Source organism: Oncorhynchus masou, unplaced genomic scaffold (assembly GCF_036934945.1).
Source record: "Oncorhynchus masou masou isolate Uvic2021 unplaced genomic scaffold, UVic_Omas_1.1 unplaced_scaffold_1601, whole genome shotgun sequence".
Lineage (NCBI taxonomy): Eukaryota > Metazoa > Chordata > Actinopteri > Salmoniformes > Salmonidae > Oncorhynchus > Oncorhynchus masou.
Genome location: NW_027006096.1, coordinates 1 through 14275, shown reverse-complemented (window position 1 = coordinate 14275; position 14275 = coordinate 1). Strand labels below are relative to the sequence as shown.

The 14275-nt window shown below is 49.0% G+C and overlaps 1 pseudogene; it reads left to right on the top strand.

Annotated features, from left to right (window-relative positions):
• The window catches only part of LOC135531489 (NACHT, LRR and PYD domains-containing protein 3-like), a 40798-nt pseudogene extending 26528 nt beyond the window's left edge, over nt 1–14270 (top strand).
• Nucleotides 14271–14275: the final 5 nt, after the last annotated feature.

Sequence of the window (14275 nt, the reverse complement as noted above, 5' to 3'; positions counted from 1 at the left end):
CACCATTGGGGGCCAGAGCAGCAAACAGTTTTGACTGGGCTGAGCGGGAACTGTACTTCCTCAGTGGTAGGGAGGCGAGCAGGCCAGAGGTGGATGAACGCAGTGCCCTTGTTTGGGTGTAGGGCCTGATAAGAGCCTGGAGGTACTGCGGTGCCGTTCCCCTCACAGCTCCGTAGGCAAGCACCATGGTCTTGTAGCGGATGCGAGCTTCAACTGGAAGCCAGTGGAGAGAGCGGAGGAGCGGGGTGACGTGGAGAGAACTTGGGAAGGTTGAACACCAGACGGGCTGCGGCGTTCTGGATGAGTTGTAGGGGTTTAATGGCACAGGCAGGGAGCCCAGCCAACAGCGAGTTGCAGTAATCCAGACGGGAGATGACAAGTGCCTGGATTAGGACCTGCGCCGCTTCCTGTGTGAGGCAGGGTCGTACTCTGCGGATGTTGTAGAGCATGAACCTACAGGAACGGGCCACCGCCTTGATGTTAGTTGAGAACGACAGGGTGTTGTCCAGGATCACGCCAAGGTTCTTAGCGCTCTGGGAGGAGGACACAATGGAGTTGTCAACCGTGATGGCGAGATCATGGAACGGGCAGTCCTTCCCCGGGAGGAAGAGCAGCTCCGTCTTGCCGAGGTTCAGCTTGAGGTGGTGATCCGTCATCCACACTGATATGTCTGCCAGACATGCAGAGATGCGATTCGCCACCTGGTCATCAGAAGGGGGAAAGGAGAAGATTAATTGTGTGTCGTCTGCATAGCAATGATAGGAGAGACCATGTGAGGTTATGACAGAGCCAAGTGACTTGGTGTATAGCGAGAATAGGAGAGGGCCTAGAACAGAGCCCTGGGGGACACCAGTGGTGAGAGCGCGTGGCGAGGAGACAGATTCTCGCCACGCCACCTGGTAGGAGCGACCTGTCAGGTAGGACGCAATCCAAGCGTGGGCCGCGCCGGAGATGCCCAACTCGGAGAGGGTGGAGAGGAGGATCTGATGGTTCACAGTGTCAAAGGCAGCCGATAGGTCTAGAAGGATGAGAGCAGAGGAGAGAGAGTTAGCTTTAGCAGTGCGGAGCGCCTCCGTGATACAGAGAAGAGCAGTCTCAGTTGAATGACTAGTCTTGAAACCTGACTGATTTGGATCAAGAAGGTCATTCTGAGAGAGATAGCGGGAGAGCTGGCCAAGGACGGCACGTTCAAGAGTTTTGGAGAGAAAAGAAAGAAGGGATACTGGTCTGTAGTTGTTGACATCGGAGGGATCGAGTGTAAGTTTTTTCAGAAGGGGTGCAACTCTCGCTCTCTTGAAGACGGAAGGGACGTAGCCAGCGGTCAGGGATGAGTTGATGAGCGAGGTGAGGTAGGGGAGAAGGTCTCCGGAAATGGTCTGGAGAAGAGAGGAGGGGATAGGGTCAAGCGGGCAGGTTGTTGGGCGGCCGGCCGTCACAAGAAGCGAGATTTCATCTGGAGAGAGAGGGGAGAAAGAGGTCAGAGCACAGGGTAGGGCAGTGTGAGCAGAACCAGCGGTGTCGTTTGACTTAGCAAACGAGGATCGGATGTCATCGACCTTCTTTTCAAAATGGTTGACGAAGTCATCTGCAGAGAGGGAGGAGGGGGGGAGGAGGATTCAGGAGGGAGGAGAAGGTGGCAAAGAGCTTCCTAGGGTTAGAGGCAGATGCTTGGAATTTAGAGTGGATGAAAGTGGCTTTAGCAGCAGAGACAGAGGAGGAAAATGTAGAGAGGAGGGAGTGAAAGGATGCCAGGTCCGCAGGGAGGGAGTTTTCCTCCATTTCCGCTCGGCTGCCCGGAGCACTGTTCTGTGAGCTCGCAATGAGTCGTCGAGCCACGGAGCGGGAGGGGAGGATCGAGCCGGCCTGGAGGATAGGGGACATAGAGAGTCAAAGGATGCAGAAAGGGAAGAGAGGAGGGTTGAGGAGGCAGAATCAGGAGATAGGTTGGAGAAGGTATGAGCAGAGGGAAGAGATGATAGGATGGAAGAGGAGAGAGTAGCGGAGCGAAGGTTGGGACGGCGCGATACCATCTGAGTAGGGGCAGTGTGGGAAGTGTTGGATGAGAGCGAGAGGGAAAAGGATACAAGGTAGTGGTCGGAGACTTGGAGGGGAGTTGCAATGAGGTTAGTGGAAGAACAGCATCTAGTGAAGATGAGGTCGAGCGTATTGCCTGCCTTGTGAGTGGGGGGGGAAGGTGAGAGGGTGAGGTCAAAAGAGGAGAGGAGTGGAAAGAAGGAGGCAGAGAGGAATGAGTCAAAGGTAGACGTGGGGAGGTTAAAGTCGCCCAGGACTGTGAGAGATGAGCCGTCCTCAGGAAAGGAGCTTATCAAGGCATCAAGCTCATTGATGAACTCTCCGAGGGAACCTGGAGGGCGATAAATGATAAGGATGTTAAGCTTGAAAGGGCTGGTAACTGTGACAGCATGGAATTCAAAGGAGGCGATAGACAGATGGGTAAGGGGAGAAAGAGAGAATGACCACTTGGGAGAGATGAGGATCCCGGTGCCACCACCCCGCTGACCAGAAGCTCTCGGGGTGTGCGAGAACACGTGGGCGGACGAAGAGAGAGCAGTAGGAGTAGCAGTGTTGTCTGTGGTGATCCATGTTTCCGTCAGTGCCAAGAAGTCGAGGGACTGGAGGGAGGCATAGGCTGAGATGAACTCTGCCTTGTTGGCCGCAGATCGGCAGTTCCAGAGGCTACCGGAGACCTGGAACTCCACGTGGGTCGTGCGCGCTGGGACCACCAGATTAGGGTGGCCGCGGCCACGCGGTGTGGAGCGTTTGTATGGTCTGTGCAGAGAGGAGAGAACAGGGATAGATAGACACATAGTTGACAGGCTACAGAAGAGGCTACGCTAATGCAAAGGAGATTGGAATGACAAGTGGACTACACGTCTCGAATGTTCAGAAAGTTAAGCTTACGTAGCAAGAATCTTATTGACTAAAATGATTGAAATGATACAGTACTGCTGGAGTAGGCTAGCTGGCAGTGGCTACGTTGTTGACTTTGTAGGCTAGCTGGCAGTGGCTGCGTTGTTGACACTACACTAATCAAGGCGTTCCGTTGAGTGTAATAGTTTCTACAGTGCTGCTATTCGGGGGCTAGCAGTGTTGATTATGTAACGTTACGTTAAAAGAACGACAATAGCTGGCTAGCTAACCTAGAAAATCGCTCCAGACTACACAATTGTCTTACATACAAAGACGGCTATGTAGCTAGCTAGCTACGATCAAACAAATCAAACCGTTGTACTGTAATGAAGTGAAATGAAAATGTGATACTACCTGTGGAGCGAGGCGGAATGTTGACCGGGTTGTTGAAGTTCAATTCGGAAGACGTTGGCTAGCTGTTGGCTAGCTAGCTAGCAGTGTCTCCTACGTTAAGGACGACAAATAGCTGGCTAGCTAACCTCGGTAAATTAAGATAATCACTCTAAGTCTACACACTCTAAACTACACAATTATCTTAGATACGAACACAGCAAAGACAACTATGTAGCTAGCTAACACTACACTAATCGAGTCGTTCAGTTGAGTGTAATAGTTTCTACAGTGCTAGTGGACGTTAGCTAGCTGCTGGGCAGATAGCAGTGTAGACTACGTTAGGACGACGAAATACGATAATTACGCAATTATCTTTGATACAAAGACGGCTATGTAGCTAGCTAAGAAGAAATTGCTAAGATTAGACAAATCAAACCGTTGTACTATAATAAAATGTAATGAAAATGTAATGAAAAGTTATACTACCTGCGGACCGAAGTGTAGATGCGACCGCTCGCTCCAACCCGGAACAGGAAGAGTACTGCTGTGTCTGCCTCATCTTCTGGGTTCTGCTGACTATTCGTGGCTCAGTTGGTTAAGTGACTGTTTCTCACTCCGGCGACCCAGGTTCGTAACCGGGTCCTGACAGAAACACAGAGCCAAAAATGAACCCAGAGGCAGCCAGTTCCCAGGACCTTTTGCCATGCTGTACCACCACCAGGAGACTGTCCAACACCACGAAGCCGCCCTGGTTCAGCAAGAGGCCTTAATGGTTAGACATTCTCATCTTCTGTAGGAGATGCGGCCTTCATTAAGCAAATATCTGATCGTCTTACCCCGGCAACAGTTCCCGTCCCAGTACCTCAGATTCACGTACCCATGGCAGTTAACCCCCTGGCTGAACCTCGTCTTCCACCTCCCCAACAGTTCTCAGGTGATCCAAGTGCTTGTAAAGGGTTTCTCACCCAATGTTCTCTCTCCTTTGAGCTACAACCCTCGTCGTTTCCCACCGACCGGTCTAAGATCGCTTATATCATCACCCTGCTGTCGGGAAAAGCCCTGGCCTGGGCTACTGCTGTGTGGGATGCCCATAGTTCCTGCTGTGCCAGCTACTCTGCCTTTGCTGAGGAATTCAAACGAGTGTTTCAAGGCCCAAGCAGTGGTTCTGACTCAGCCAAACAGCTCCTGACTCTCCACCAAGGTTGGCGCAGCGTGACGGACTATGCCATCCAGTTCCGCACGGTGGCAGCAGCAAGTGGCTGGAACAACGAGGCGCTCACGGTGTGCTTTCTGAAAGGCCTTTCCGACACTATCCAAGATGAACTGGCCACTCGGGAACCACCGGACAATCTCGAGTCACTGATCAAGTTGGCCTCACGCATTGACCAGCGTCTGAGAGAGAGAGAACTCAACCGTAGACCTCTAGCCCCTATCAGTCCCAGCTCCGAGTCCCCACCTTTATCCTCGCTGGCTCCATCGGAACCCATGCAGATTGGACGCATCTCCCAGGCTGAGAGAGACCGCCGGATGAGGAGCGACGCTGTCTATATTGCGGCAAACCGGGCCATTTCCGTTCCACGTGTCCCGGGCTCCAGGGAAACGCTCCGTCCCGTACAGACCGGGGGAACTGTAACGGGAAACATAACCTCCTCCCATCCGTCCAACTCCCGTCTGCTCATTCCAGTCACCCTCTCCTGGGACAACCACAAGCTTCACCTTCAAGCCTTGGTAGACTCTGGAGCCGCAGGTAACTTCATGGATGGTGTCTGGGCGAAGGAGAATGGCGTTCCCTCTGAACCTCTAAGTGAACCCATGAGGGTCACTACATTGGATGGAAGCCCTTTGGGATCTGGACTTGTCACTCATGTCACTACCTCCTTGCGACTTTCAGTTTCACAACACCAGGAATTGATGAACTTTCATTTGATCTCCTGTTCCGAGTTCCCTCTCGTCCTTGGATACCCCTGGCTTCACAGCCATAACCCTCACATCGACTGGTCTGTGGGCACTATCAAGCAGTGGGGTCCTACGTGCCAAGCTACTTGTATTTTCCAGAATTCCCGAGTTCTACTCCCGAGTCTTTAGAATCCATCGACCTGACCCGAGTTCCCGAGTGTTACCATGACCTCAAACTGGTGTTTAGCAAACAGAGGGCCACCATGCTACCACCCCATAGACCTTACGATTGCCCCATCGACCTGTTTCCGGGCACTTGCCCCCAGGGGTCGGATCTTTCCCTATCTCCACCCGAACGAGCTGCTATGGATACCTACATCAAGGACGCTCTGGAAGCAGGCCTCATGCGTCCATCCACCTCCCCGGCGGGAGCAGGGTTTTTCTTTGTGGCCAAGAAAGACGGTGGATTACGTCCTTGCATCGACTACCGGGGACTCAATGCCATAACCGTCCGTAACCGTTACCCGCTACCCCTTATGGCCACAGCCTTTGAGCTGCTCCAGGAAGCAGTTGTTTTCACTAAGCTTGACCTGCGGAACGCATACCATCTTGTGCGGATCAGACCTGGTGACGAGTGGAAGACCGCTTTCAACACGCCTATTGGTCACTATGAATACTTGGTGATGCCCTTCGGCCTGACCAACGCCCCAGCGGTGTTCCAAGCACTCATAAACGATGTGCTTAGGGATATGCTTAACATATTTGTGTTCGTTTACTTGGATGACATCCTCATCTTTTCGAGCTCCCTTCAAGAACACACTAAGCATGTCAGACAAGTATTCAAACGCCTCCTGGACAGCCATCTGTACGTTAAGCCGGAAAAATGTGAATTCCATTCATCCCGAGTACAATTCCTGGGATTTGTAGTGGAACCCGGTCGAGTCCAAATGGACCCCAGGAAGGTAGGGGCGGTAGCGGATTGGCCCACCCCCAAATCCGTTAAGGAAGTTCAGCGTTTCCTGGGCTTCACAAACTTTTACCGCAAGTTCATCAAGAACTTCAGCTTGGTGGCAGCCCCTCTCTCAGCTTTAACCAAGGGTGGCAATGCAAGGTTTTTGTGGGGAAGAGAAGCTGAGACGGCCTTCCAAGGACTCAAGCAGCGCGTTCTCTCTGCTCCCATCCTGATACTACCGACTACGGATGAACCATTTGTGGTGGAGGTAGACGCATCAGAGGTTGGTGTTGGAGCTGTCCTGTCTCAGAGGGGTGAAGACAAGAAGCTTCATCCGTGCGCTTTCTTCTCACACCGGCTTACCCCGACTGAGAGGAACTACGATGTGGGGGATCGTGAACTCCTAGCGGTTAAGATGGCATTGAAGGAATGGAGACACTGGCTCGAGGGGGCTTCTCACCCGTTTCAAGTGCTTACGGACCACACAAATATGGAGTATATCCAGCAGGCGAAGCGGTTGAACTCTAGACAAGCTAGATGGTCTCTTTTCTTCAATCGATTCCAGTTTATCCTCACCTATCGGCCCGGGTCGAAGAATCTCAAACCGGATGCCCTGTCCCGAGTCTACGCTCCTGCCATTCGAGATGACACGGACATGCCTGTCCTTCCTGCTGCTAAGATTGTGGCTCCGATCTCGTGGCAAGTTGAGGATACCGTGAGACGTGCTCAAGCTAGCGAACCGGACCCGAAAGGAGGTCCTGCCAATCGGTTGTTTGTCCCCAAGGCAGTGAGGACTCAGGTCCTTCTGTGGGGGCACTCCTCTCGCCTCACCTGTCATCCGGGCGTAGGTCGCACCTTGGAGTTCATCCAGCGTAAGTTCTGGTGGCGTACCATAAGAGAAGACGTTGCCACTTTCGTCAATGCCTGTCCCGTGTGCTGCCAGGGCAAATCTTCTCACCTCCGCCCTCAAGGACTCCTTCACCCTTTACCTGTTCCCCACAGACCCTGGTCCCATATCTCATTGGACTTTATTACTGGACTTCCTCCATCCCATGGCAATACTACTATCCTAGTCATAATCGACAGGTTTTCAAAGGCGGCCAGGTTCGTCCCTCTGACTAAGTTACCTTCTGCCAAGGAAACGGCTGAGTTGGTAATTAATCATGTGTTCCGAGTCTTCGGCATTCCTCAAGATATGGTTTCTGACAGAGGTCTCCAGTTCGCCTCAAGTTTTTGGAAGGCCTTCTGCCAACTCATGGGGGCTTCTGCCAGTCTATCTTCAGGGTACCATCCGGAGTCCAACGGCCAAACAGAGAGGATGAATCAAGAGCTGGAAACCACCCTCCGATGTATGACTCGTGACAACCCGTCCACATGGTCATCCTTTATTGTTTGGGCCGAATACGCGCACAACACCTTGCGCTCCTCCTCCACTGGTATGTCTCCGCACGAGTGTCAGTTTGGCTATGCTCCTCCATTGTTCCCGGACCAGGAGGCAGAAGTCAGAGTGTCTTCAGCCTTGAAGTTCGTCAGACGCTGTCGGCTTATGTGGAGGAAGACCCGTCTTAATCTTATGCGTTCCTCACAGAGGTACCAACAACAAGCCAACAGACGTCGCCGTCCCGGGCCTACCCTGCGCCCCGGCCAGAGAGTCTGGCTCTCCACAAGAAACTTACCTCTACGGGTGGAGTCTCGCAAGCTGTCCCAAAAATACATCGGTCCCTTCAAGGTTGCCAGGAGAGTTAACCCAGTTTCTTATCGCCTACACTTACCCAGATCCCTTAAGATTAATCCCACATTTCACATTTCATTGTTAAAACCTGTTGTTTTTTCTCCCCTTGTCCCGGCAGACAGACCGCCCCCTCCGCCTCGTGTCATAATGAGGCCAGCCGGCTTATACCGTCCATCGGATACTGGATTCCCGCCGGGTGCAGCGGTCCTGGCAGTATCTGGTGGACTGGGAAGGCTACGGTCCCGAGGAGCGCTCCTGGGTTCCTGCCAAAGACATCCTGGATCCTGACCTCATTCATCAGTTCAGGGCCCTCCACCCTGAGAGAGCTGGTAGGAACGTCAGGAGCCGTTCCTAGGGGGGGGATTCTGTCAGGATTTGGCCAGGGTTGTTCCGGGTTTTGGTCACTAGATGCCCCCATTGTGCTTTTTGACCTTATGTTTTTTCCCTTGTTCCCCATTATTATTTGCACCTGTACCTCGTTTCCCCTGATTGTATTTAAACCCTTAGTTTCCCTCAGTTCTGTGCTCTGTGTTTGTATGTTAGCACCCAGCCCTAGTGTTCTGTGTTTTCCTGTCGATTCCGGTGGATGCTCTTGTGGAATTCTGTTTTTGTTTTTGAGTGTCTCTTGAGGCTTTTTGTGCTATTCCTACCACCTTTTGGATTTGCCATTTTTATATTTTAGGACTTCTCCTTTTTACTTTATTAAATACACCGTCTTAAGTACTGCTGTGTCTGCCTCATCTTCTGGGTTCTGCTGACTATTCGTGGCTCAGTTGGTTAAGTGACTGTTTCTCACTCCGGAGACCCAGGTTTGTAACCGGGTCCTGACAACCTTGCCCTGATTAAAACCAGTGGTTCGTGCTTTCAGTTTCACGCGAATGCTGCCATCAATCCACGGTTTCTGGTTTGGGAATGTTTTAATCGTTGCTATGGGAATGACATCTTCAACGCACGTTGTAATGAACTCGCACGCCGAATCAGCGTATTCGTCAATGTTGTTGTCTGACGCAATACGAAACATATCCCAGTCCACGTGATGGAATCAGTCTTGGAGTGTGGAATCAGCTTGGTCGGACCAGCGTTGGACAGACCTCAGCGTGGGAGCTTCTTGTTTTAGATTCTCTCTGTAGGCAGGGATCAGCAAAATGGAGTCGTGGTCAGCTTTTCCGAAAGTGGGGCGGGGCAGGGCCTTATATGCGTCGCGAAAGTTAGAATAACAATGATCCAAGGTTTTGCCTGCCCTGGTTGCGCAATCGATATGCTGATACAATTTAGTGAGTCTTGTTTTCAGATTAGCCTTGTTAAAATCCCCAGCAACAATGTATGGATTCCAGTTTGCAAAGAGTCAAATAAAGTTTGTTCAGAGCCATCGATGTGTCTGCTTGGTGGGGAATATGTACGGCTGTGATTATAATCGAAGAGAATTCTCTAGCTGGATAATGCGGTCTACATTTGATTGTGAGGAATTCTAAATCAGGTCAACAGAAGGATTTGAGTTCCTGTATGTTTCTGTGATCACACCACGTCTCGTTAGCCATAAGGCATACGCCCCCACCACTCTTCTTACCAGAAAGGTGTTTGTTTCTGTCAGCGCGATGCGTGGAGAAACCCGCTGGCTGCACCGAGTACGATAGCGTCTCTCCAGTGAGCCATGTTTCCGTGAAGCAAAGAACGTTACAGTCTCTGATGTCCCTCTGGAATGCTACCCTTGCTCGGATTTCATCAACCTTGTTGTCAAGAGACTGGACATTGGCGAGAAGAATGCTCGGGAGTGGTGCACGATGTGCCCGTCTCCGGAGTCTGAAGACTGCCTTGTTTCCCTATTTTACGGAGTCGTTTTTTTTGGGGTCGCAGGCTGGGATCCATTCCGTTGTCCTGGTTGAAAGAACACAAAGTCAGAGGCAGAGTAGCCTAGTGGTTAGAGAGTTGGACTAGTAACTGAAAGGTTGCAAGTTCGAATCCCCGAGCTGACAAGGTACAAATCTGTCGTTCTGCCCCTGAACAGGCAGTTAACCCACTGTTCCTAGGCCGTCATTGAAAATAAGAATTTGTGCTTAACTTCTTGAAACTCCCCAACCCGGATCCGGGTTTGTGACTAAAGCCTCAGGCTCATTAGCATAACGCAACGTTAACGATTTCTGAAAATCGCAAATAAAATTAAAATAATGCTTTTGCTCTCAAGCTTAGCCTTTTCTTAACAACACTGTCATCTCAGATTTTCAAAATATGCTTTTGAACCATAGAAATGGACTAATTTGTGTAAGAGTATGCAAAGCTAGCATAGCATTTTGTGTAGCATGTAGCACGCAACATTTTCACAAAAACCAGATAACCAAATAAATAAAATCATTTACCTTTGAAGAGCTTCTGATGTTTTCAATGAGGAGAGTCTCAGTCACATACCAAATGCGCAGTGTTTCCTGAAAGCGTCTGTGTGTAGGAGAAATCGTTCCGTTTTCTACATTGCGTCTGGCTACCGAAAACGAACCGAAAATGCAGTCACCTACAACGTGAAACTTTTTCCGGATTAACTACATAATATCGACCGAAACATGGCAAACGTTGTTTGGAATCAATCCTCAAGGTGTTTTTTCACATATCTCTTCATTGACATGCAGTTCGTGGAAGCTTGCTTCCCTCTCTGTATCCCATGGAAAAATACTGGCAGGTGACTTTGCGCACCAATTTCGGCGCAGGACACCGGGCGGACACGTGGTAAATGTGGTCTGTTATGGTCAATCTTCCAATGATCTGCCCACAAATACGTCACAATGCTGCAGACACCTTGGGGAAACGACAGAAAGTGCTGACTAATTCCTCTTGCGTTCACAGCCATATAAGGAGATCATGAAAAACAGAGCCTCAAAAATCCTTGTAATTTCCTGGATGCCATCTCATCTTGGTTTTGCCTGAAGCTCACGTTTTAGGGCAAGCACAGAGAAGATCTTTGTATTTCTGGACACGTCAGAGTGTTTTCTTTTGAACGGTAGCAATTATATGCATAGTCAAGCATCTTTTTGTGACAAAATATCTTGTTTAAAACGGTAACGTTTTTCATCCAAAAATGAAATTGCGCCCCCAGAGCATCAACAGGTTAACTGACTTGCCTATTAAAATAAAGGTAAAAAATATATATATATATATATATATTCTTGGTCGTACTGATGGTGAGTTGACGCATAAGTTCAGTAGTTCTTCTCGACTGTATGTAATGAAACCTAAGATGACCTGGGGTACCAATGTTAGAAATAACACGTTCACCAGATCCACATGTGTTTACCAGACACACATAGTCCACATCATATGTGTTTGGACAGTGAAGCTTACAGTTTTAAATGTTGTGCTTTGCTCCAGCAGTTAGGATTTGAGATATGTTTCATATTAGGTGACGGAATGTCACATTTTATTTGAGGGAATTCATACACAGATTTTACAGTTTAGAAATGAAAAAAGTGAATAATGATGAATAACAAAGTTATAGAGGCACAAATATCAGTATAAATGCTAATCTCCTCTGTTATTGGTAATGGTGAGAGGTTAGCATGTTTTGTTGTAGCCTCTGTTATTGGTAAAGGTGAGAGGTTAGCATGTTTTGTTGTAGTCTCTGTTATTGGTAATGGTGAGAGGTTAGCATGTTTTGTTGTAGTCTCTGTTATTGGTAATGGTGAGAGGTTAGCATGTTTTGTTGTAGTCTCTGTTATTGGTAATGGTGAGAGGTTAGTATGTTTTGTTGTATCCTCTGTTATTGGTAATGGTGAGAGGTTAGCATGTTTTGTTGTAGCCTCTGTTATTGGTAATGGTGAGAGGTTAACACAATGATAACACTATGCAATGATAATACTGTGCAATGATAATATTTGTAACATGCATTTTCTCAATTTTTTTCTCAAAACTTTGATGATTTGTCATTTGATAAAAAAATATACTGTCACTATTTTCACCTCCAAAGAATATCAGTGTGGTTTTAATATGATTTGACTCTTTGCAGGCTGTCAGGCTGTCTAGTCACAGAGGAAGGCTGTGCTTCTCTGGTCTCTGCTCTGAGGTCAAACCCCTCACACCTGAGAGAGCTGGACCTGAGCTACAATCACCCAGGAGACTCAGGAGTCAGACTGCTCTCTGCTGGACTGGAGGATCCACACTGCAGACTGGAGAAACTCAAGTATGTAGAGGGTTTATGTCAATGTTCATATCAGACATGTTGGACTTACCAGGCTAGTTAAGATAAACATTAGAACCACCACTTGGACAAAGTTATATACTGACTGTGTGTGTGTGTCTCCAGTGTGTTTGTGTGTGTGTGTGTCTCCAGTGTGTTTGTGTGTGTGTGTGTGTCTCCAGTGCGTTTGTGTGTGTGTCTCCAGTCTTGAGTGTCTGTGTGTGTGTGTTTCCTGTGTGTGTGTGTGTGTCTCCAGTGTGTGTGTATGTGTCTCCAGTGTGTGTGTGTGTGTGTGTGTCTCCAGAGTGTGTGTGTGTGTGTGTGTGTGTGTGTGTGTCTCCTGTGTGTTTGTGTCTCTGTGTGTGTGTGTGTGTCTCCAGTGTGTGATTGTGTATCACCAGTGTGTGTGTGTGTGTGTGTGTGTCCAGTGTGTGTGTGTCACCAGTGTGTGTGTGTGTGTCACCAGTCTGTGTGTGTGTGTGTGTCTATATGTGTGTGTGTGTCTCCTGTGTGTGTGTGTGTGCCTCCAGTTTGTGAGTCTCCAGTCTCAAGTGTGTGTGTTTCTCTCTCCAGTGTGTGTGTCTCCAGTGTCGGTTTGTGTGTGTGTGTGTTTCTCGTGTGTGTGTTTGTGTCTCCAGTGTGTGTGTGTGTGTCATCAGAGTGTGTGTGTGTGTGTGTCTCCTGTGTGTGTCTGTCTCCAGTGTGTGTGTGTGTCTCTCTCCAGTGTGTGGTGTTTGTGTGTGTGTGTGTGTCTCCTGTGTGTTTGTGTCTCCTGTGTGTGTGTGTGTGTGTGTGTGTGTGTGTGTGTGTGTGTGTGTGTGTGTGTGTGTGTGTGTGTGTGTGTGTGTGTGTCCAGTGTGTGTTTGTGTGTCACCAGTGTGTGTGTGTGTGTGTGTGTGTCTCCAGTGTGTGTGTGTGTGTGTGTCACCAGTGTGTGTGTGTGTCTCCTGTGTGTGTGTGTGTGTGCCTCCAGTGTGTGTCTCCAGTCTCAAGTGTGTGTGTCTCTCTCCAGTGTGTGTGTGTGTGTGTGTGTGTTTCTCGTGTGTGTGTTAGTGTCTCCAGTGTGTGGTGTGTGTGTGTGTGTGTGTCCATTGTGTGTGTGTCTCCAGTGAGTGTGTGTTTGTGTCCAGTGTGTTTGTGTTTGTGTCCCTAGTGTGTGTGTGTGTGCGTGCGTGCGTGTGTGTGTATCCCTCAATGACTGTCTGTTCTTCTGCTTACCGCTACAGTGTGGAACATGGTGGAGAGAACAGAATGAAACCTGGGCTTAGAAAATGTGAGTGTTGACTGATGTGAAGAATATGACTAAGAATAAGTCTTAATTCAAGTTAAGTCAAAGTCAAAGACCCCCATCATTACTGACTTGGTCATATTAAATATCAGCTGTAGTTCTACAGAAGCAGAAATCAGGGACACCAAAGTTTACAAAGAGTTGCTTTGACAATGTGTGTGTGTGTGTGTGTGTGTGTGTGTGTGTGTGTGTGTGTGTGTGTGTGTGTGTGTGTGTGTGTGTGTGTGTGTGTGTGTGTGTGTGTGTGTGTGTGTGTGTGTGTGTAATTAATGTGAATCAGTGTGTTTTATATTACCATACAGTATAACATATGATCATTCAACAAGTCTCAAGTTACCTTAACTTCTCCTTTTGATACCTAGAAACATCTACATTAAATTAATTAGTGAAAAGTGAGTTAACATTCTAATGTGAATGATGATGATTTCTAATATTGTGTCTGGTTTCATCCATCAGATGTCTGTGATCTCACACTGGACCCAAACACAGTAGACAGACACTCTCTCTGTCTGAGGAGAACAGAAAGGTGACATGTAGGACAGAGGAGCAGCTGTATCCTGATCACCCAGAGAGATTTGAGGAGTGTGACCAGGTGCTGTGTAGAGAGGGTCTGACTGGGCGCTGTTACTGGGAGGTAGAGTGGAGTGGGAGAGAGGCTGGTATAGGAGTGACATATAAAGGAATCAGCAGGAGAGGAGGGGGTGATGACTGTTGTCTTGGATTCAATGACAAGTCCTGGTGTCTGTTCTGCTCTGACAACAGTTACATTGCCTGGCACAATACTAATCCCTCTACCATTGACGTCCCCTCCTCCAGCTCCCACAGAGTAGGAGTGTATCTGGACTGGCCAGCCGGCACTCTGTCCTTCTATAGAGCCTCCTCTGACACACTGACCCACCTGATCACATTCACCTCCACATTCACTGAGCCCCTTTATCCAGGGTTTGGGGTTTGGATGAAGGTGACTCAGTGTCCCTGAAATAA